Raw genomic sequence first — 19,965 nt, 5'->3', positions numbered from 1 at the left:
CTGCTCCCACCTCTCTGCCACCCTTTCCTTGCCTGCTGACCACTTCTCTGGCACCTATCACCTTCCTGCAATCCTCCTCTCGCGGACCCCTCTCTGCCACCCCTTTACCACCCTCCCCTCCTGTTACCTCTTTGCCACCCTCCCCTGCTGTCACCTCTCTGCCACCCTTCCCCTGCTGATCCCTCTCTGTCACCCTCCCCTCCTGTCACCTCTATACCACCCTCCCCGCTTCTGCTCTCCCCTCTCTACCACCCTCCCTTCCCCTGCAGACCCCTCACTGCCACCCTCCCCTCCTGTCACCCCTTTACCACCCTCCCATCTCCTCTCTGCCACCCCCTCCCCTCCTTTCACCTAGCTGCCATCCTCCCCTTCTGTCACCTCTCTGCCACCTTGCCCTCCTGTCACCTATCTGCTACCCTCTACTCCCCTTCTGTCACATCTCTGCTGATGGGTGCTAATTGGACATGCTAACTGTACATAGTCATGGTAATGACTGTCCTCAGAGTCAGAGGAGCTCACAATCTAATCCCACCATAGTCATAGTCTAATGTTTTACCATATTTTTATTTTGTATTTATATATGTTACGGCCAGAACCCGAAGTTTGGCCACTTCTAGTTCTGGCCGGCCACTTCGGGTTCTGGCCGGCCAATTTGCGAAGTGGCCGCTGCACTGCGGCCAATGTTAGAAATGGATTGTTTACTCTGATATTAATGTATCTTCTGGCCGCAGCGCAGCGGCCAAACGTATAACCACTTAGTTAATTTGTTGCAATTAAGCCGGCGGCAATGTAACAATTCAAGCCGCCGGCTTTTTATCTGCCTCTCTCTCTCTCCTCTTATGGCCAGCCGGCGGGGGACACGCGAGTCCCCCAGAGTCGTTCGTCGCAGCAGGGGCAGCAGAGCGGGGAGGCTGCAGACATTGCTTCTGCCAGCACCCGCTCTGCAAGAACGGCAGGCTTCCCTGCCGCGACGAACGACTCCGGGGGGACACTCGTGTCCCCGCCGGCTGCCCATAGGAGAGCGAGAGAGGCGGGGGGAGGAGAGAGAGGCGGGTGGGGGAGAAGGAGAGAGAGGCAGAGAAAAAGCAGGCGGCTTGAATTGTTACATTGCCACCGGCTTAATTGCAACAAATTAATACGTTTGGCCGCTGCGCTGCGGCCAGAAGATACATTAATATCAGAGTAAACAATCCATTTCTAACATTGGCCGCAGCGCAGCGGCCACTTCGCAAATTGGCCGGCCAGAACCCGAAGTGGCCGGCCAGAACTAGAAGTGGCCAAACTTCGGGTTCTGGCCGTAACATATATAACACTGACATCTTCTGCAGCACATTAAATAGTACATAGTCATGTCACTGACTGTCCTCAGAGGCGCTCGCAATCTAATCCTACCATAGTTTAATGTCCTACCATATTATTATTATTATGTCTTTCTATAGCACTGCTATCTTCTGCAGTAATGTACAGAGTACATAGTCATGTCACGGACTGTCCTCAGAGGAGCTCACAATCTAATCCTTCCATAATCATAGTCTAATGTCTCTTCCTTATTATTGTGTATTTATATAGTACTGAGATCTTCTGCAGCACTTTACACAGTACAAAGTCATGACACTGACTGCCCTCAGAGGAGCTTACAATCTAATCCTACCATAGTCATAGTCTAATGTCATACCATATTATTATGTATTTATATAGCACTGACATCTTCTGCAGCACTTTACAGAGTACATAGTCATGTCACTGACTGTACTCAGAGGAGCTTACAATCGAATCCTACCATAGTCATAGTCTAATGTCATACCATATTATTATGTATTTATATAGCACTGACATCTCCTGCAGCACATTACAGAGTACATAGTCATGTCACTGACTGTACTCAGAGGAGCTCACAATCTAATCATACCATAGTAATGTTCTAATGTCCTACCATATTATTATGTATTTATATAGCACTGACATCTTCTGCAGCACATTACAGAGTACATAGTCATGTCACTGACTGTCCTCAGAGGAGCTTACAATCTTATCCTACCATAGTAATTGTCTAATGTCCTACCATATTATTATTTATTCTCCACAGCGCTTTACATATTACATATACATTTCCCTCAGAGTAGGCCGCAATCGAATCCCTACCATAGTCATGTTGGACAGTGGCAGCAGTCAAACTCACTCCTTTACTTTTTTTTTTGGGAGTGGGGGTGCTATCTGAATAATCAGCACCGGGTGTCAAACACCCTTGGTACGCCACTGCGCTGGAGTGCCTTCAACCCTACAGGTTGGGGCCACTCCAGGACAGCAGAAACCTTCTTGGGGTCCATGGAGAATCCTGCAGTGGAGATTATCTACCCCAGGAAGGGAACTTCAGAAACTTCGAATAGACTCTTCTCGAGTTTAGCATACAGGGAATTTTGTCGTAGTTTCCTTAAAACATACTTCATGTGTTCCCTGTGTTCAGCAATATTAGATGAGAAAATGAGAATGTCATCTAAGTAGACTAGAACGAACTGCCCCAGAACCTCCCTAAAGACTTCGTTAATCAACTCCTGGAAGACGGCGGATGCGTTGCACAACCTGAAGGGCATCACAAGGTACTCGTAGTGCCCACCGGGTGTGTTGAACGCCGTCTTCCACTCGTCACCCTCTCTTATGCGAACCAGGTTGTATGCTCCTCTGAGATCAAGTTTAGTGAAGACCCCTGCATCAGTAATCTGAGCGAACAAGTCATCAATCAGAGGAAGAGGGTAACGATTTTTCACAGTAATGTTGTTCAATTCTCTGTAATCGATACATGGCCGAAGGCCACCGTCTTTCTTTTGTACAAAAAATAAACCTGCCTCGGCCGGGGACCAAGATGGACGAATGAAACCTTTGGCTACATTTTCTTTAATATACTCCTGCATGGCAAGTTTTTCAGGCCCCGAAAGGTTAAATAAATGGCCTCTAGGGGGCATACAACCTGATCTCAAGTCAATGGAGCAGTCAAAACTTCGATAAGGAGGAAGTTTGTCTGCCGCCTTGGGACAAAAGACGTCAGAAAAATCAGAATACTGAATAGGCAACCCCTCCACTTGAACCTTGGTAGCACACACCGTGACTTTTTCCATACAATGATGATGGCAGTAGGAGGACCAGCTCAACAATTGCCTGGAACTCCAGTCTATCTGAGGGGAATGTTGTTTTTGAAGCCACGGCATACCAAGGATCACAGTGGAGGTAGCCATCTTAAGTACAAAAAACTGTATCTGTTCCTTATGCAAAGCCCCTATTTGACACAAGAGTACAGGAGTATGAGAAAGAGGTTGTTTGCCCTGCAGTGGTGAATCATCCACTGCAGTAACAACAACCTGACGTCCCAAAGAGAGAAGAGGAAAACCAAACTTAACAGCAAAATCATAATCCATAAAATTTGCTGCGGAACCCGAGCCTATAAAGGCCTGGGTAGACTGGACTTGATCTTCCCAGGTGATAGAACATGGGAGAAGTAAGCGACTATTTTTTAGAGGTAACACAGAATCGCCTAGGGTAGTACCTCCAGCTACACCTAGGCGATAGAGTTTTCCGCCTTCCTGGGACAGGTTTGTACCACATGACCCTTCTCTGCACAATACAGGCAGAGTCTCTCAGTACGTCTCCTATTTTTCTTAACCTCAGAGAGCTTGGATTGTCCGATTTGCATCGGTTCGTCCTGAGGAGGAGTAGAAGGAGTAGGAGCGGAAAAAGGAACAGGGGAAGGCTTTCCTGACACTCTACCTCGAGTTTGCCTTTGGTAATGAACTCGACGGTCAATCTTGATAGCTAACGAGATTGCCTCGTCTAGTGTCTTAGGTTCTGGGTGGCTTAACATCAGGTCAGAAACAGCATCAGATAACACCGATAAAAAACAGTCTAGTAAAGCATAGTGCCCCCATCTGGCTGACACCGCCCACTTTCTAAACTCAGCAGCATAAGTTTCAACAGTGTTATGACCTTGTCGGAGAGTTTTGAGTTTCCTCTCTGACGTCATAGCTAAATCTGGATCATCATATATAATAGCCATTGCTTTAAAAAACTCCTGAACTGATGTTAATGCCTCATGACCAGTGGGGAGACTGTAAGCCCAAGTCTGCGAGTCACCAGACAACAAAGTTTTTAGAAAGGTAACTCGCTGACTCTCAGAACCCGAAGATACCGGGCGTAACTCAAAATATGATAAGCAACGATGCTTGAAATTCCGAAAATCAGACCGGTGCCCTGAAAATCTCTCAGGATGAGGCATCCTGGGTTCACTAAGTACAGGGGATGACACTGATGCATTGGTCTTTTGAAGTCGGGTCACTACCTCAGACAATAAATTAATTTGTGCCTGTTGTGTGTTGACCGTATTGGTAAGATCGTTCACAGCTGTGGTCAACAGTTTGACCTGAGTGCATAGTGTATCCATAGACATTTTTTGGTCTGCTGTTCTGTAATGATTGGTGTAGCAAACAGAAGTCTGGTTATTGTGTGATCTGCAGTATCACTAATAATGCAAGTATAGCAAACAAGGTAATAGCAAGTGTACAGTGCTTGGTGCAACAGTAATACTGATTAGTTTTTGCAGAACCTCACCAGAGGAGCTGGTGGGTACTATCAGTAAGGAACCTCACCAAGGAGCTGGTGGGTACTATCAGTAAGGAACCTCACCAGAGGAGCTGGTGGGTACTATCAGTAAGGAACCTCACCAGTGACAAGGGCTCACTGGTAAGTAGAGTGATCAAACAGATCGGTTCGGTAACAGACAGGAGGATACAGTACAGAATCGGCAGGCAGAAGGATAAAGGTGTTTCAGGCAGAGTCAGCAACAGGATCAGATGGGCGAAAGTACAGAATCTTATAGCGTAAGGGTAGGCAGAAGAGATCCAGAGTCATACACAGATAATCAAGCAATAATAACAGTAGTAATATCAATTCCTAGTCTTGTGTGAAATCCCTGGTTTCCTCCCAGATCAAAGCACACCGGAACTAACTAAGGTCTGAGTGCTCACAAGAAGCATTCGCAACAGCAGACAATTTGCGAGTGATTCTCAGAGGCTTAAGAAGCGGAGGAGACCCCTCGGCCACGCCCACACCCATCAGCCAATCAGAGCTGCCGCGTGTCTCCTCTGACGTCAGCCGACCGGCAGGTCAGCTGACGCGCCTCCTCCCCGCATAAAGGTCCCGTCTGTGCGCACGCGACAAAGCCACCCTATGAGCCACTGACAATCCCCTCCGCGTGCTAGACGCCGAGGAGACAGGAGAAACACCCGACAGGGAAACCGAAGCAGCTGCGGGGGCATCCTGACTGCCCGCAGCTGCATCTCCACAGAATGTTACACAGGGAGAACTGTCAGGAGAAAAGTTAGTCAGCAATCAATGTGGTCTGGAGTTGGAAAGCGCAGTTGCCTCAAGTCTAGAGATGCAATAACTGTAAAGGAACAGACTAGATTACTCATCTCCTTATTCAATAGATGAACATTCACCTATCTGTGGTTATTCTTTGTTATATTCCTGATTATCATCACAGCTAAAGAGAACACCAGATAGACATTGATCTACAGATGAGCTTCCTGAACTATTGATACCAATTATGCTCAGTTGGTCGCGTCATGCTAACACTGGTCTCCTGCTGTCCAGTTATATGGCTGTTTTCATTTCAGACTATCAGACTATGCCATACACTTGTATTGTGCTGTGGTACTAATACTCCCTAGTTTTAAAGTAAACCTGTCACAGAGTTTTTAACTGTCTGATTTTTCACACTAGCAAAAGCATTTGAATCTCTTATTTTAAGTTCCAAATCTCTAATGAGGCCGTTCAAAAAGGTGAAACAACATATATCCAAGTTGTTTGAAGTGCAGAAAGGGAATAGATATACAGCCATACAGTACAGACATCAATGTACAGTATGTAAATATCTGTGTCTGTGTGCCAACAATTATCACTGAGAAACAAACTAGAAAGAATAACTACCTCCTGTGTGCACACAGAAGAGATGATATAAAAGTACACATTTATTAAAGAACACGCGACACCCATGCTAACCTAGAAATAAAAAACACATATATAAGTAGATAAATACTACTTCTACTTACATAACAGATGTATTGTGCTATCCACATAATGATTCCTGTGAATTTTATAAAGGAAAAGTAGAAAATCCTATTCTAGGCAGCGGCTATCTTGCCACGCTAATGCTGACATCATATCCTCCCTGACTCTTGTTCCCCCCCCCCTTCTCTTGCTCATTGTGTATTCATTAGCTGCCCACCTCCCAGAGTCTTCAGACACTCCCACTGAGGTGTATACTAACAACTGCACTGTCTTTTTATTTACACATCCAATCACTGAGTCACCTCAGCCTTGCTTGTAAACACAAGTAATCAGAGGGTGTTTCTGATAAGCAGCAAGGCAGGGAAATAAATGGAAGAGGCGGAATCTATTAGATAAAAAGAACTCCCAGCATTCAACTCTTTGGCACTGTTTGGCACTAGGGCCAGTGCTCCTAAAGTATGTGATAATTGCAAACCATAACAGCAGAAAATGTTTTGCAAGTTTTGAATGCAGGATTAGCATCTTTATCACTTAATACACTCAGACCAGTTGCTTTTGAAATGTGATTTTTTATGGTGACAATACCGCTTTAAATTATCTGCATAGAAAAATACAGATATAAAAAGTAACCAGTATACATTCATAACTTCTCCCCTCCCCCTTAAAAACCAGCAAAAACTAGACGAGATTACATGATGGGGCTGTAGCCCGCTTATCATAAAGACAGGTTCAAAAGACCATAAACGGCATCTCATCAGACAATCTGTATAGTTGGCAGTAAGCACAAGTGGTATAGTTACCATCCAATAGATGTGATTAAAGCCCTTTCACACTTATGTGCGGTGCTGTCCATTGTGACACAGCGCACATTGTGTGTGGCGCGCAAGGTCTTGTTCACAGCAGATAAATGCAATGTGTGGCTCCTGGGAACATTTTATCGCACAGCCCAGCGTAAGCAATTTTCCACCAGGTTTTAACTAGTGCCACTGATTCACGCTGAAACACAAACCCCCGCCGCTCATGCCGTGCATTGTAATGCGCGCACAAAATTGCGTTCATGCATGCGTTTGGTAGTGTGAACGAGCCCTTACAAAAGCTTCAGACCTTGTACTGTGACAGCATAGTTATAAGTGGAAAGCCATTTGACAAACATTTGTGACCCAAGGCACTTGGGGCTTTCCTGGACATGCAGGGATTTGCACTCTCAGGGCCAGATTTATCAAAGCAGTACCAACAGTTTTTTTCTTCTTAAACTGTTCTAACCAGCAGAGAAACTGTTCTGCATGATAATAAGAAACTTCTCAAATCCCACTTGATACAGTTTAACGTGAATTTCTACAGCTGCACAACAGTTAAGAAAAGTGCGAATCCATCCCTAAACTGTTTAATGGCCCATTCACACTTGTGTTTGCAAAACACTGGCGATTTTTGCTGGCGTTCTGCAGGAGTGATTTTTCAGCGAAAAAATCACTAAACACTGCTGCGATTTTTCCACGATCGCGTTTAGCGCTTCTATAGCACTGAAACGCGATCGCATGGGAAATCGCCTGAAAATGGTGCAGGCGACGTGTTTGCGTTTCGTGTTTTTGGGCGATATGCGGCGATTAGCGCAAATTGCCCAAGTAAGAACTAGGGTTTCATTACACTTGCTCTTTGCCGGCAAATGCTCAAGTGTGAATGGGCCCTTGGAAGTGCTTAATAGCAGTTCTACAGATAATGCAGCAGTGCAGGCTAGGCATGATTTGTGAACGGCTCCTCCCCCTGCTGACAGGTGTCCTGTGAAGCTGTTCTGTGCTTAACCCTTTCAGTGCTGTGCATTGATGCAATACAGCAAATTTATTGGTTACCTCAGCAACAGCAATTCCCCTCACACACTGCACTGCCTGAGAGACCTTAATAACTCCTCCTATTATTCTTAACAGATTAAGAAGGAATCTCCACTATTTAGTGATTTCTTAAGTTGTCTCAGACAGTTCTGCACGGATTTCTAAAAACCTACTATATAATATTTTGTCTCAGACAGTCTTGATAAATGTCCCCCTCAGAGTGTGAGGTTTATGTTCTAATGGGATGACTACAACCCCAATCATGGAGTTTTTGTAAGTTTTATCTACCTGACTAAAAGGTTTCTGTATGTTTGCTTGTTATTTGTTATATTTGGAAAAATTTTATTGTTTATAGCCATTATACTGAAAGCACACCTGAAGTGATCATGGAGGGTGACATATTTATTTACTTTTAAACAATGCAATTTGCCTGGCTGCTTTGCTGATCATCTGCTGGGCATAGACGGTGCGTTTATGCACCGGAATCGAGCCGCTGACTCGATGCCGGCACGTCCCCGCTCTTCTGCGCGGGCGCGTGGATCGATTCCCGCTCGTCCCCGTGGGCACTTCCTTATCAGCCGCTCGTTTCTTCCATTCTCCGCCCGCGGGGATCAAGCGCAGAATCGATCCGGCGCGGTGATCGGACAGGTTGGATATTATCAATCGAGCCATCAGCGGCTCAATTGATAAGAACAATCTAGCCGTGTATGCCCAGCATAATACATTTAGCTGTAGACCCTGAACAAGCATGCAGATCAAGTGTTTCTGACTGAAGTCTGACTGGATTAGCTGCATGCTTGTTTCAGGTGTGTGGTCCAGACACTGCTGCAGCCAAAGACATCTGCAGGACTGCCAGGCAACTGGTATTGTTTGAAAGGAAATAAATATGGCAGCCTTCATATGCTTCTCACATCAAGTGGTTGAATAAATAGGCAATATCATCTTATCTGTGTGCAATTAGAAGCCAATTCTTTCTTGTTACTTTCTTACTGTTCAAAAAAGAATTCTGACTACAGTGCCAGTAAGTATATGTGCTCCCCCACCCTCTTGGATTTTCTCTTAGCTTACAGCTTTACCAGGCCTTCAAGATATTTAAAAAAATCCATATTTAAGCTATGCCTATTCCAGTGCTAAGAGTCAGGACACCCTGTACTGATAACAGGACACATACAGACCCCGCAGCCTCCTCTGAGAAGTCACTGATCATTGTTTAGCTAGTTCATGTGGCTATAGAATTAGAACAGCAGTCTGCAGATGGTAACCCAATAAACAGCTACTGCCAGCCAATCATTTGCTGACTATTGTGCCGAGTAATGTCTGCTGAAAAAAAGCCCCTAATGGTCCTGTACCAGACGGAAATCTTCAGGCGTGGGCGTCCTGGCCCGCACTTCTCCATTCACTGCCTATTGGGATGCCATGGAAACGCAATATTCCTCCAATACGTGGCTGGCTGTGTCTGAAGCCTAGAAAGATCTGTTATTCTAATAATGCAGGTTGGCTGCCCATTTCTCTAGACCAAATTATTATGTATGCAGGTAACGGCAAAAGGGTTTGGATTATTTATGTGAATGCCACCAGTGACGAGGCTAATTTGCGTTTAAAGGGAAATCAATCATGGTGCATTACTGATTGAATTTCTATGTGGGTAATTTTCTAAAGTCATGTGCAGCGAACAGATGTGAAATGACAGAGTAACCACTTAAAACATTCAGTCTCTTGCAAAGGAAATAAAAATACTGACTGTTTTGAGCTCATTTCAGTTTCAAGTGCTTTAATTGAGAATTTCAGGCTAAGATAGTTTACTGGTTGATGTTTTTTAGTTAAAGTGGACCTGAACTCTTGCACAGGACAGAAGGAAAACATAGAGAAATGCACCCCGTATGCGTTTAGAGAATTTAGCTTGTCCAAGTCTCTACTGTGACTAATCACAACTGTAATTTGATATCTCAGCTGTCTCAGCTGGCTGCCTCGACAGAACAGCTAATTTGTAAATACAGGATGTTAACCCTATGTCTGCTTCCATGAAGGCAGGAAGTAGACACACTGCAGATTTATTGCAGGATTTGTATCAGCTGTAACAAAGAAATGTTTTTCTTTATAGGCTATTATGCTGTTGCGTATCTTTTAGAGCAGAGAGGAAGTTCTGAGCTCTGGTCCGCTTCAACCAGTAAAATACAATACTCTAACTTCAAATGAATATTCTATCCAGAACTTAAAATTAGTTTTTACCCTACTTTATCGACTTATCATTGCCCATTCATGATTTGTCCCTTCACTAAAGCCTGTTTATGAAGGCCTGTAACTGTCTCCTAGTCTTTCCCCTGTGCCTCTGTCCCACACTGGCCCTGTGTCTCTCACTCTACCCCCCTCTTGCTGTATATACACACTGTCTGTGTGTCACTGCGTGTGTTTAATCCCATCTCTCTTTAAAGGATTGTTTTCTGTAATCCCTTTAACACTTCATTCTGCTAATTATCCGGAGAACGAGGTGCAGCGTGGGGAGGGGAGAGGACAGGCACCATTACATCATGGTGAGGGGGGGATAGTCGGTTTGACCCGAGTGTAACCGAACAAACGCAACAATGGACGCAATGCCTGTCACTAACGTTCTGTGACAAGGGGATTAGAGGTGGATTCACATACAGGGAGCAACCGACAACTTTTACACACACTGACAGATGCACGCCTATATACTAGGTGACGGAAAACCACCTGAAATGTATGAGGTGTCTATAGGTGCGGTACAGAGGGTGGTATTAATGTCATGCTTTAGGTTATATTTAAAGTGATTATACACAGCACCACTAAAATTGTTGATTTCCAGCAGTTTTGATTATTCTGAGTGAGACTGCATGAAAAGTTCTGTTTTACTCAAAACTGACTGGTCACTTTCAGGCCAGAACCCCACTAGGAGCATTTTCAGAGCGCTTTGTGATTTGAAAACTCTTGCTAATGTAATGCTATGGGTGTGATCCCACTTGAGCGATGTGACTTTATAAAAAAATCCCCCATAGCATTGCATTAGCAAGAGCTTTTTCAAATCGCTAGCGCTTAGAGAAGGCTTTCTAGTGGGTTTCTGGCCTTAATCAAGTTTGAGGGCCTGATAAATCAAAAGTAGGACTGGGCAAGTTGGTAGATTTCGATCAAACCTATTCCAGATATGTATTCTTTTTCATTATTTTGAACAGTACAAAGGCTTGCAGTTTATCAAATTTTGTAGATATGAATCTCAGATTAGAATGAAATCACTTTATTGTGTTTTGAATCAAATTGAAAATAATTAGTCAACCAATTATGTCTGAATAGCTCACTGGTTAAAGGTAACCTGAGATAAACTAGCTGTAAAGATTTATATTTACCTGTGGCTTCCTTCAGCTCCCTGTAGTCCATCTACTCAATCGCTGTCCTCCCGATCCCCTCCATTCCCCCGCAGTGGAGTGTGCGATCCAGCCCAGTCACGTGGGACATGTGCAGTATGCGCAGCGGCAGTGGAATACGATTAGGCCAGTCTGAGAATTTACTGGACCACACAATGGGGCCACACTACAGGACAACAGAGGGGTTTGGGAGGCCGACAATTGAACAGATGGACTACAGGGGGCTAGAGGAAGGCCCAGGTAAGCTAAATCAATACACTTCATTTATCTCAGGTACACATTAAGGGTGCCACCCTGATGTAGTGTTCGAACCTTTAACCAGGGTTAAAATCCTGTATGTAAAACAGTAAGGCCCTGTTTACACTTAGTCAGTTGGTGTGCGTTATAGTACGCATTAGTGGGCATTGGTACGCGTTTTTTCCATAGCAGTGCATTGGTAAGAAGATTTCAGTTAAAACGCGTTAAGTGTGAAGGTGCCATAGGAAAACATGGGCATTACTTTGAAAGTCAGTTTTCTTTCATTTATAACTGAGAGCAACTGATTAAGTGTAAAAGGACCCTAAGGAGTCTCCTAATGTGCCTGGTCACCCATGAAGAGCTCCAGCAGTGGCTGAAACTCTGACGCGTTTTGAGTCCGCCAGGAGAAAAAGCACAATATAAATATTATATGTCTTTTCTTGTCTAAACAACTGTTTGGCTTATCGCCGCCACTAGATTCAGGATTTAGCCAAGAATTATTAGTTACAGTAGGGTAACAGCATTTGCTTTGGTTAGAGTCAGTGAAGATCAGGAGGTTGTTTAAGGTAAGGTGTTTTAAAGTTATTAAAGTTAGAACTAGGCTTTTATGAAAAGTTTTCTTAGTGTCAGACATTTTTGAGCTAGTGGATTAAAGGGAACCTGAGATGTGAAGAAAAGAAAAAACTCATACATCCCTGGGGCTTCGTTCAGCCTCCTTCAGGCTAATTGGTCCCTCAGCGACCTCCTTCGCTGCCTGGATCTTACATAAGTGCTCCCAGTATCTTTGGCCCATCGTAGCCTACAGCACATACGCAGACAGGCCGCACTGCGCATGCGCCGACTGGCCCTGAATGGCCGAAGATAAAAGCAGCCCTTATGGAAGATCCAGGAGGCGGAGGACAGCGCTGAGGGACTGATCAGCCTGAAAGGGGCTGGAGGAAGCCCCATATATGCATGAATTTTTTTCTTTTCATCTCAGGTACACTTTAAGATTAGGAATATTAGTAAGTTTAAATAATGGTTTAAAGAGTCGTACCCAGAGCTTTAAAGAGGCCCCAACTACTACTTTCATCCCTCTTATAAAGGGGTGGTTCCTTCAGATCAGGGGTTTTTATGGTTACACTTGTGATAGGTGTGAAGATTAGGATGTCCACACTTGTTATATGACCCTTGTGAGATGGGTCCTCAGGCTGTGGGGGTCAACAGGGGTTAGCAAAGGAATGGGTGTGAACATTGGGAGGGCCTCATCAAAGTTTTGCTGGGGAGGTTCCATGATTCATAGTTACGCTCTTGTATAGCTGCTTAATTGACCAGCAGCTAGAGGCATGATTTGCCAGATATTAGCGTTAAAGGGAACCCTAGGTGAGAGTGATATGGAGGCTGACATACAGTATTTATTTCCTTGTAAACAATGCAAATTGCCTGGCTGTCCCTCTGATCCTGTTTCTCTAATACGTTTAGCTATAGACCTTGAACAAGCATGCAGATCAGGTGCCCTGACTCAAGTCTGACTGGATTAGCCACATGCTTGTTTCAGGGTTGAAAATCAAACACTACTGATGACAGAAGATCAACAGGACTGCCAGGCATCTTGCATTGTTTAAAAGGAAATAAATATGCAGCCTTGATATCACTCTTACCTCGGGCTCATTTCAAAGGGAAACTAAATAGAACATTACGGCTTCTTGCACACCAAGACGTTGCATTAGGTGCCACGTTAAGGTCGCATAACGTGCACCTAACACAATGTATGGTGCTGCAAGAGCCGACGGTAGAGTGAGCCGCGTTAGGCGGCTCGATTCCTATAATGTCTCCCAGAGTGGCGCTGATTGGCCAGCGGGACCACGTGATGCGGAGCGAGACACTCCGCATCATGTGGTCCCGCCGGCCAATCAGCGCCCGCCAGTGCAGTGAATATTAAGTAGCCATGTGCGCGGCTACTGTAGCTGGCTCTCCCCGCCTCCTCTCCGCCCCCCACTGCGCATGTGCAAACAGTCTAACGCGGCTATAGCCGCTCCAATGCCGTAGCATGCTGCACTTTGCGCAGAACGTGCAGCGTTACATGTAACGCAACGTGGGCTGTGTGAACAGCTCACTTGTGTTACATTGCTGTGCATTGGGGGAGCGTTACAGGCGCACTAACGTGCGCCTGTAACGTCTTGGTGTGTAAGCAGCCTAAAAAAGAGTATCACTTGCCTGGGGGCTTCTACTAGCCCCCTGCAGCCTCCCTGTGCCCGCGCCGCCATGGAACGGTCATCTGGTCCCCTGCAGTGACTTAGATTTAGGCGAAAGAGCCAGTTGCCAGCCACTGTGCCTGCGCGGCCCTGCTCGCGGGCATCCCCAATCATGCTCCTGCCGCCGGTAGTGTCCTGCGCATGCGCAGTACAAGATTTTCGCAAACACGTCTCAATCCCAATGTTGCTTCCAGGATTGTTTACCACCATGCTTCTGTGTCCCACAATGGGATGAAAAATGCAGCACGGAAGGAAGCCCCACATAAAGAAAACAAATGCTTTTCTGTACGCTTGCAGAAAAGCATTTGTAACGAGGCGCTGGGCTGCTGCAGGTGGCTGGTTTAGATGTCTTTCTGAACCAGCCCTAAAGGACATCTGAAATGGAGGCTGTCCTATTTATTTCCTTTTAAACAATGCAAATTCCCTGGCTGCCCTGCTTATACTCTGCCTCTAATATGTTTAGTCATAGTGAGATGTTTAGCCGGGTCTACACGCTGCGATGTTACTTATCAATCGAGCCGCTGATGCGGCTCGATTGATAAGATCCGACAGGTCGGATCTTGCCACCGTCGATTCCCTGCTCGTTCCCCACGAGGGGACAATGGCAGGGAATCGAGCGGAAGTTAAGCGGCGCTGGGAGGGGACGAGGGCGGATCGAATCCAACGCACGCGTGGCGAGCGGGGACGCACGGGGATGCGGAAGAGGCTAGCCGCCGCCGGATCGCTGCGTGTAGATGAGGCTTTAGACTTAAAGAGTACCTGTAGTGAAAAAAGTGCTCCGGGGGGTACTTACTTCAGGAGGGGGGAGCCTCTGAATACTTATGAGGCTTCTTGCATCCTCCTTAGCACCCCCAAACCAGCGCTGCCCCCCTAAAAATCCACTGAAAAGGGCTACTGGCAAGTGCGAGCATGCACCTGCGCAGTAGACCCAACATGATCGAGCTCAGCTATTTCCAGTGGAGCCTAATGCTGGGCACGGCTAACTGTGCAGGCTTATCAATCGAGCCTGATAATATCCGACAGGTCCGATGACCTGCCGGATAGATTCCCCGCTCGATCCCCGCCGGCGGACAATAGCGGGGAATCGAGCGGCTGATTAGGAGCGCCCGCGGAGACGAGCGGGGATCAATCCGTGCGCATGCGCAGACGAGCGGGGACGCGGCGGTGGTCAATCCGGCGGCTAACCGGCCGCCTATCGACCCATGTCTGCCCAGCATAAGAGGCAAGCAGCTACTGCGACTGTGCAAGGCCCATCGGTGGAAGGGGTCTATGAAGGAAGCCTCTTTAGGATCCATAGGCTTCCCCCTCCAGAGGTGAGCACCCCTCAGGAGAAACTTTTTTCCTTACAGATTTACTTTAAGTTTGACTGTATTTGCTACATGCTTGTTTCAGGCGTGTGAGTCAGACACTACTGACGCATGAAAGATTAGCAGGGTGTCAGGCAGCTAATAAATAGCAACCTCCATATCCAACTTACTTCAGTTGTCCTTTAACATTAGGTGCTCAGAATCTTTAAAATGCCTTTCTTCACTACCTGCTTGTACGTATCTGGGTAGGCTCAAATATTCACGCTCCTTGATGACTATACATATGGAACTCAATATGGTGTGCATTTGGGATACAGTACACATGATTATTGTTCAAAGCAGCAAAAAAAGTATTGCTTGTTTTTACTGGACCATGTCTACAGCTGCCTGTAGAAATAAGATTGTCAACTGTGGTTGGTCTGTTGAAATGATAGAATGTCTGTATGCATTCCCATACAATGGCATAGCTAAGGAGCTATGGGCATTGGTGCAAGTTTTACATTGGGCCCCTCCAAGCACTCCATACATAAAAATTGATACGGCACACCAAAACCTGCCAAGGACAACACAGCATCAGAGGTGCAAGAAGGGGATGAGGAACAGCTTGTAAATGATTATTATCATTCAAAGCATTTATAGAAGTGATCATTACAAGCACACAGTCAGGGCCGGCGCTACCATAGAGGCAAAGGAGGCAGCTGCCCCAGGGCCCCAGAGCTTGTAGGGGCCCCCAGCGGCTACAAGAGGAAAAAAAAATTTCAAATCGACCTTATCGTTTTTGAGAAAATTGATTTTAAAGTTTCAAAGGAAAAAAAATACACATTTAAAAACCAGCCGACTTTAATGGTTAATAGCAAATCCACCTTAAATTCTAGAAACTAAATTGGCAGGATATGTTAAGGAGATCATTGGGAATAAGAGGAAAAAACAATTTTTCAAAAAGACCTTATAGTTTTTGAGAAAATCGATTTTAAAGTTTCGAAGGAAAAAAGTATACTTTTAAATGCGGTAAATGTCACTTTTAGTACTTAACGGTAGTGTAATTTTACATGTATCACAAGAAAGAGCAATAAATTTCCTGACGGGGTTTCCAGGGGGTCCATACGCAGCCGCATCGCTTTGGCCAGGGATCGCTATACAGCTGCAATATGGCTGTATGAAGATCCCTGGCATTTTTTTCCTATTTTTCCAATTTTTTTTTATGTTTATAGTGTGGGAATTTTTTTTTTTTAAATTATGTGGGGTCCCCCCTCCTGAAACTTTTTAACCCCTTGTCCCCCATGCAGGCTGGGGTAGCCAGAATGTGGAGCTCCGAACCCTGACTATACCAGCTGCAAAAAAGGTCCCTTAATGCCAATTTTTACTCCGGGGTATCTGTTGGGGGAGGGGCAGGTTTATTTTGCCCTGGGGCCCCATTGTTGCTTAAACCGGCCCTGCACACAGTGGTGTACCTACCACAAGGCTGCAGGTGCTTAAACCACCGGGTGTAGCCATGGCTAGGGGTGCACTGTGGTGCTCAGCCACTGTGATCTTCCACCTGGGACCTTTATTCATAGTTCGGGCAACATTCGGGAAAATAGCAGCAGGCAGTGCAGGGGACAGTACTACTTCCTGCACTAGATGCTTTAAAGAAGGTGAAGTTCCGCTCAATGGTTCAAAAAAGTATCAAAATCTTTATTGAATACAGGTCACACAGCTTAAAAGTTTGCTAACTTGAAACTTTGAAACTAAAGTTTGCTAACATATTTTGGACACACACTGGTCCTTAGGCAACTAAGGACAAAGGACCAGTGTGTGTCCGAAATATGTTAGCTAACTTTTAAGCTGTGTGACCTGTATTCAGTAAAGATTTTGATACTTTTTTGGACCATTGAGCGGAACTCCACCTTCTTTAAAGCAGCTACTGTTGGGGTATGAGTTACCTGGTTCCAGCTCTGTTCCTAAAAATCGAGGTTGAGTGGACATCACATTGCACTTCCTGCACTAGATGTAGCACCCCTCCCCCTTCCTGTCCCATGGGCAATGTGTCTCTTCATACTCTACACACAGCCTGCAGTGAGTTAATGTGTAGAGCAGCAGGGTGAGTAGAGAGAATGATAGCTGTGCTGCAGCTGGGACATTAGCAGGGAGAGGTGGCAGAATGTGTTTAGTGCTTCAGAAGTTGCCTGTCATTAGTAGCCATGTGCACTGGCTGCTGTAATACCAGAGTGCCCTAGACTATTGATTATTTATCCTGATCAGAGTAATTAATTAATAAAGCAGGGCAGTCTGCTGTTGCAGAAGCAAGCGATACAGGTGATGACAACCAACTTCTGTAGTGTGCAGAGAAGCAAGCTCCAGGCAATTTAGATTAGCTTTATTGCAGGTAATCGTATCTCTTTTCTTAGCTCCCCCTCCACCCTGTTGTCTTCCCCATGACCCTTCCCTCTAAGATTTTAGTGGCGCTTCTTTTAACAGCATGTCCCGGCCAAACAGCACTGGTGATGTCTGCAGTCCTGGTGAGAGGTTTTCTTGCCATTTCGCCTCTCCCACCAGGCTCTCTGTCTTGTGCCTCTACCTCTTTGTCCCCCCCATGCAACCCCCTCTTTGGTATATCACCCTTTTCTGACTGTGCTCAGAGGAGCTCACGATCTAATCATACCATAGTCATAGTCTAATGTCCTACTATATAATTACTGTATGTGCATGTGTGTGTGTGGGGGGTCTGTAAATAATCGGCACTGGGTGTCAAATTCTCTAGGTACACCACTGCAAGCACAGGAGCAATAAAGAGCTAATACTGTGGTTGAGGGAGGGTCCTACGGGGCCCCTCTTGCCCAAGGGCCCGGTGCGGTTGACAACTCTGCAACCCCTATTGCTATGCCGCTGTTCCCACACTTTCTAAAACTACAGCTAGCTGGAAAATATTTTTACCAGGGGCCTAACTACAAATCATGGGCCCCCCAGCAAAAGCTTGGTGGGGACCCCCCAATGATCACACCCCTTCCCTTGCTTCCCCTTGATGATCCTCACAGCCTGAGGGCCCATCTTGCAAGGGTCATAAAACAAATGTGGCCATCATGAGCTTCACACCCATAATGAGTGTAGCCACAAAAACACCTGATCTGAAGAATGGACCCCATTATTGGTTAGAAGCCGGGCCCCCTTCACAGCTCTGGGCCCCCCTGCAGTTGCGGGGGCTGCTCCCCTGTAGTTACTCCCCTCCTACTGAATAATCAATCAGTCAGGTGTAATTTGTGTGTGTGATTACTGCTGTTTCCCTTGGCATATGCAGGTGCTGGGGTACTTCCTGTCCTCCCCATGCACGTTTATTCCAGCTGAGCATTTAAGATGAAATAGCCATGTAGTATTATCTGTGAGTCTATGTCTATATAGCTATGACCTTTTATCTGTTTGCCTAGCTATGTGTTTATCTATAGATGATGCATTTCTTTTTCTGTCAGTGCCTGTGTAATCTGTTTTTCTATCTTGTTACTGGGCAGGATTCACATAATGAATGGGCAAGGACAGTGCTAGGCTCTCTCACACCCCCTCACCTCGTATTTTCTGTCCCTCCACCTCTCTCCTGCTACCTTACTGGAGAGATTTAGCCCTGGCTCTGACAGATCCAACACTCTGTGAATAATTTTCCAGCACCCCCTCCCTCCCTCTCCGCTGCCCTCTGCCCTCTCCCTCCCTATCTCTCCCTGGCTGCGGCTATTGGAGAGCCCATAATGAGATAAGTGTGAGCTCACAGGCCCGCTATTTAACCCCTGCACCCAGAGCACAGGCAGCAGAGAGGGGCAGTTGGGAGACATAAGGGTAGGCAGATTGACACGTGGGGCAGAGCAGGCTTTGCCCAGGATTTGCATGGGGATTTGTGAAAAGGGAGAACACAGGAGGAGCTGACCACAGTGTTACACACTCAGAGTAAGTTAGACTCCTGTCTGTCTTGTATGCTCTGGAGTTTGTCACTTTGTGTAAATCACTTACTGTCCCCTTTTAGATGTCACAAATATGCCTGCCTTGTCTCAGTGTGTGTCTCCAGCTCACCTGTTGTCCTGTCCCAGTACTTTACACCTACTTAACATTAGTTTTACAGCCTATGATAAAGTTACTTAGTAATGTCACTGCTGCAGCCCAGCATGTCAGATGTGTAAAACTGTGAACAGCTGTATAGGCAACAAATCATTACTCATTCATGTTACACAAAATTAAGATGTTACATTAGCTCCATATAGAATGCTAGTAAGCCACTCAAACAAATCATTAGTAGACCTGATGCTGGATGAAAGATAGCAGTGCAAATGTAAAGGCATTCTAATAATGGCCTGCTGCACTATAATACTTGTTCCTTCATTTGCTTATAATTAGGCTGGGTGAATTACCGGTAGTAATCAAACGTACTCCTAAAATACAGTTAATGTAAGTTCTGTGCACTGCAATGCAATCTCAAAGCTGGACATTTCAGAATGAACTGTTTCGCATGGAGCTAGCCTATACTGAGCATGGAGCTTGTCTATATAGCAGATTTTCACAGTGCGCGGAGGAAAAGTATATTTAATTGACTTTAATAAATGTCATTAGACTGGCTATTGATCCCCTTTTCCTTTATGCTTGTGTGTCTGACACCGTAGTACATTTGTGGGCATTTATTCATGTGAGTTTGTTTTGAATGAAGGTTCTCAGTCTTTGATTTCACATTTCCTATTGATCTGTCTTAATATTATTACTCCTGCATTTTACTAGTAAAGAGGGGGTGTCATTTTCACTGTAGGCCTGCAGTGAGGGGAGTATAGGCTTGTTAAACGTATTGTGTTTATTTTGCATTTGCTTTTTCTACCAGTCATAATAATGTATACATTGAAGGGCATTCAAATTATTACACTATAATTCTTTATTAATATACAGAAATGGACCAATGCTCTGTGGGATAAAAATCCATTCA

The 19,965-nt window shown here is 45.5% G+C and overlaps 2 protein-coding genes across 2 annotated transcripts in view; one reads left to right on the top strand and one right to left on the bottom strand.

Annotated features, from left to right (window-relative positions):
• Positions 1–9,301, bottom strand: part of CIROP (ciliated left-right organizer metallopeptidase) — a 70,637-nt gene extending 61,336 nt beyond the window's left edge. The window contains exon 1 of the mRNA XM_068242050.1: positions 9,233–9,301. The gene's annotated coding sequence lies outside the window, so the exon portion shown is untranslated. The remainder of the gene's footprint in view (positions 1–9,232) is intronic.
• A 9,502-nt stretch (positions 9,302–18,803) lies between these two features.
• Positions 18,804–19,965, top strand: part of NRL (neural retina leucine zipper) — a 40,011-nt gene continuing 38,849 nt past the window's right edge. Inside the window, exon 1 of the mRNA XM_068241974.1 lies at positions 18,804–18,947. The gene's annotated coding sequence lies outside the window, so the exon portion shown is untranslated. The remainder of the gene's footprint in view (positions 18,948–19,965) is intronic.

Source organism: Hyperolius riggenbachi, chromosome 1, assembly GCF_040937935.1.
Source record: "Hyperolius riggenbachi isolate aHypRig1 chromosome 1, aHypRig1.pri, whole genome shotgun sequence".
In the NCBI taxonomy this organism is placed as follows: domain Eukaryota; kingdom Metazoa; phylum Chordata; class Amphibia; order Anura; family Hyperoliidae; genus Hyperolius; species Hyperolius riggenbachi.
The sequence above is the reverse complement of the archived record's forward strand: the minus strand, read 5'-3'. Positions and strand labels throughout refer to the sequence as shown.